This window comes from Bison bison, unplaced genomic scaffold (assembly GCF_000754665.1).
Source record: "Bison bison bison isolate TAMUID 2011002044 unplaced genomic scaffold, Bison_UMD1.0 scf7180017845424, whole genome shotgun sequence".
Lineage (NCBI taxonomy): Eukaryota > Metazoa > Chordata > Mammalia > Artiodactyla > Bovidae > Bison > Bison bison.
In genome coordinates this window covers 13673-17840 of record NW_011475997.1, presented here as the reverse complement: position 1 = coordinate 17840, position 4168 = coordinate 13673, and the positions used below count along the sequence as shown (strand labels likewise).

Below are 4168 nucleotides of genomic sequence, written 5' to 3'. Positions count from 1 at the left end.
TAGTGATGCTTCCTAAGGCCCACTTGACTTCATATTCCAGGATATCTGGCTCTAGGTGAGTGATCACACCATCATGATTATCTGGGTTGTGAAGATCTTTTTGTTACCGTTCTTCTGTGTATTATTGCCACCTCTTCTTAATATCTTCTACTTCTGTTAATTCCTTACCATTCCGTCCTTTATTGAGCCCATCTTTGCATGAAATGTTCCCTTGGTATCTCTAATTTTCTTGAAGAGATCTCTAGTCTTTCCCATTCTTTTGTTTTCCTCTATTTCTTTGCATTGATCACTGAGGAAGGCTTTCTTATCTCTCCTTGCTATTCTTTGGAACTCTGCATTCAGATGCTTATGTCTTTCCTTTTCCCCTTTGTTTTTTGCTTCCCTTCTTTCCACAGCTATTTGGAAGGCCTCCTCAGACAGCCATTTTGTTTTTTTGCATTTCTTTTTCTTGGGGATTGTCTTGATTCCTGTCTCCTGTACAATGTAATGAACCTCCATCCACAGTTCATCAGGCACTTTGTCTGTGAGAATTAGTCCCTTAAATCTATTTCTCACTTCCACTGTATAATCATAAGCGACTTGATTTAGGTCATACCTGAATGGCCTAGTGGTTTTTTCCACTTTCTTCAATTTCTTTCTGAATTTGGCAATAAGGAGTTCATGATCTGAGCCACAGTCAGCTCCTGGTCTTGTTTTTGCTGACTGTGTAGAGCTTCTCCATCTTTGGCTGCAAAGAATATAATCAATTTGATTTCAGTGTTGACCAGCTGGTAATGTCTTCTCTTGTGTTGTTGGAAGAGGGTGTTTGCTATGACCAGTGCGTTGTCTTGGCAAAACTCTATTAGTCTTTGCCCTGCTTCATTCCATATTCCAAGGCCAAATTTGCCTGTCACTCCAGGTGTTTCTTGACTTCCTACTTTTGCATTCCAGTCCCCTATATTGAAAAGGACATCTATTTTGGGTGTTAGTTCTAGAAGGTCTTGTAGGTCTTCATAGAACTGTTCATCTTCAGCTTCTTCAGCATTACTGGTCAGGGCATAGACTTGGATTACTGTGATATTGAATGGTTTGCCTTGGAATCGAACAGAGATCATTCTGTCGTTTTTGAGATTGTATCCAAGTACTGCATTTCAGACTCTTTTGTTGACCATGATGGCTACTCCATTTCTTCTATGGGATTCCTGCCTACAGTAGTAGATATAATGGTCATCTGAGTTAAATTCACCCATTCCAGTCCATCTTAGTTCGCTGATTCCTAGAATGTCAGTGTTTACTCTTGGCATCTCCTGTTTGACCACTTCCAGTTTGCCTTGATTCATGGACCTAACATTCCAGGTTCCTATGCAGTATTGCTCTTTACAGCATCGGACCTTGCTTCTATCACCAGTCCCACCCACAACTGGGTGTTTTTTTGCTTTGGCTCCATCCTTTCATTCTTTCTGGAGTTATTTCTCCACTGATATCCAGTAGCATATTGGGTACCAGGTTTCCCTTATAGCTCAGTCGGTAAAGAATCTGCCTGCAATGCAAGAGACCCGGGTCAATTCCTGGGTCAGGAAGATCCCCTGGAGGAGGAATTGGCAATTCACTCCAGTATTCTTGCCTGGAAAATCCCATGGACAGAGGAGCCTGGTGGGCTACAGTCCTTGGGGTCGCAAGCGTCAGACAGGACTTAGTGACTAAATCAACCAACTGACCTGGAGAGTTCAGTTTTCAGTGTCCTATCATTTTGCCTTTTCATACTGTTCATGGGGTTCTCAACGCAAGGATACTGAAGTGGTTTGCCATTCCCTTCTCCAGTGGACCACATTCTGTCAGACTTCTCCACCCTGACCTGTCCATCTTGGGTGGCCCCACATGGCATGTCTTAGTTTCACTGAGTTACACAAGGCTGTGGTCCATGTAATCAGATTGGCTAGTTGTCTGTGATCGTGGTTTCAGTCTGTCTGCCCTCTGATGCCCTCTTTCAGTGCCTACCATCTTGCTTGGTTTTATCTTGCCTTGGATGTGGGGTATCTCTTCATAGTTGCTCCAGCAAAGCGCAGCTGCTGCTCCTGACCCAGGGCCTGGCCACCGCCCTTGACCTCAGACATGGGGTAGCTCCTCTCGGCTGCACTTGTGTGCCATTACAGCCACCCCCGCTTGTTAGACTTCAGTTTTATTGTCTGTAATATAAATTTATATGATATATGAAGAGTCAGGAAAATATGGCTCATAATCAAAAGTTTGAACAGTAGAAGCAGAACTACAGGTGACTCATTCGTCAGAACTTAGGACTTTAGCTATTATAAAAGTGCTAAAGGATTTACAGAAAAATAAATATAATGGGTTAAGAGTTCATGAGAGAAATATAAATTCAAAAGTATTAATTCTAGCACTATAATCTCAATGGACCTCATAAAATATTGACATTGAAGAAAGGATCTGTGAACTTGAAGACAGATCATGAGAAACTGAGACTAAAGTATAAAAGGAAAATATGAAAAATAGACAGGCACAGCACTAGTGATCAGTGGGATAATATCATGCAGTCTAAAATAATTAGAATCCAAGAAAGAGAAGAAAAGATTCAATTGGGAGGAATAAAATATTTCGGGATATAAAGACCAAAATTTTAAAATTTTGATGAAAAATTTCAAGTCATAAATTCAAAAATCCTAACTTTATGTGGGAAATAGAAAGAAAAACAAAATCCTGGCACTTTGGAGTCAAATTACAGAAAACTAAGAAAAAGCAATAGAGAGACAGGAGAGAATAATTTAAAAATCAACTACAGAAGGGGGATGGAGAAGTCAATGGCACCCTACTCCAATACTGCTGCCTGGAAAATCCCATGGATGGAGGAGCCTGGTGGGCTGCAGTCCATGGGGTCGCTAAGAGTCGGACATGACTAGGCGACTTCAGTTTCATTTTTCACTTTCATGCACTGGAGAAGGAAATGGCAACCCACTCCAGTGTTCTTGCCTGGAGAATCCCAGGGTTGAGGGAGCCTGGTGGGCTGCCATCTATGGGGTCGCACAGAGTCAGACATGACTGAAGCGACTTAGCAGAGGAGGGGGAAAACTACATTACACACAGGGGGACAATATAAGAAAAATGGCTACTTTCTTATAAGAGCTCACATGAGCCAGAAAACACTGGAATAAGTTTTAGATGGTGAAGAAACATAAAAGATAGGCCCAGAAAAACTACCCATCACAAATGAAGATTGAAGAAAGACATTTTAAGACGATAGAAAACCAGAGAGAATTTGCCCCTCCCCACCCTGTAGGACTTGAGATACAAGAAATGTTAAAGAAATTCTTCAGGATTAAAGAGAATGATGCCAGATAGAACTTTGGGTCAACAGGAAAGAATAAAAGTTTCTGGAAAATGTAAATATGTGGGAAACATGAGAAGACTACTATTTTGATCATTGCTTAGTTTCTCAAAAAAAATGAAATTGACTAAGGCAAAAACAATAACTACCTATTGTGAGTTTCTGACCCACAAAGAAGCAAAAAAAATGATGGTATGACAAAGGAAGGGTAGGGGCTAAATGAAGTACACTTTCATAAGATTCTTATATCTTCTTTGAAGTGGTCTACTATGAATTCCAGTTAGAGAATAATACACTAAGGATAAACACTTTAGTTTCTAGAGCAGCCACTAGGAAAAAACACCAAAAGAGGAGAGAAAATGGAATGATTTTGAAGAGATCAACACACAAGATTGAAAAAAAGAGTAACAATGAAAATATGGGGCAAACAGAAAGCAGAAGCAAGAGGGTAAAGGTAGACATAAATCTGGCTCTCAATGCAGGGGCCTGGACCCAATCTCTGGACAGGGAATTCGATCCCACACACCACAATTAAGAGTTCACATGCCACAACTACAGATCCTGCATGCCACGATTATAGATCTTAGTGAAGCTAAATAAATAAATATTTTTTAAAAAAAACTATATCTAAATCCAACCATAATGACAGTTATTTTAAATGTAATTGATCTTTGACAAAAAAGCAAAGATAATCTAAGAGAAAAACATAGTCTTTTTAAAACTTTTATTTATTTTTACTTTTTAAATTGAAGTACACCACTCTTATGGCAGAAAGTGAAGAGGAACTAAAAAGCCTCTTGATGAAAGTGAAAGTGGAGAGTGAAAAAGTTGGCTTAAAGCTCAACATTC

At 39.9% G+C, this 4168-nt stretch overlaps 1 pseudogene; it reads right to left on the bottom strand.

Annotated features, from left to right (window-relative positions):
* Positions 1–3636: 3636 nt before the first annotated feature.
* LOC104984656 overlaps positions 3637–4168 on the bottom strand; it is a 4291-nt pseudogene continuing 3759 nt past the window's right edge.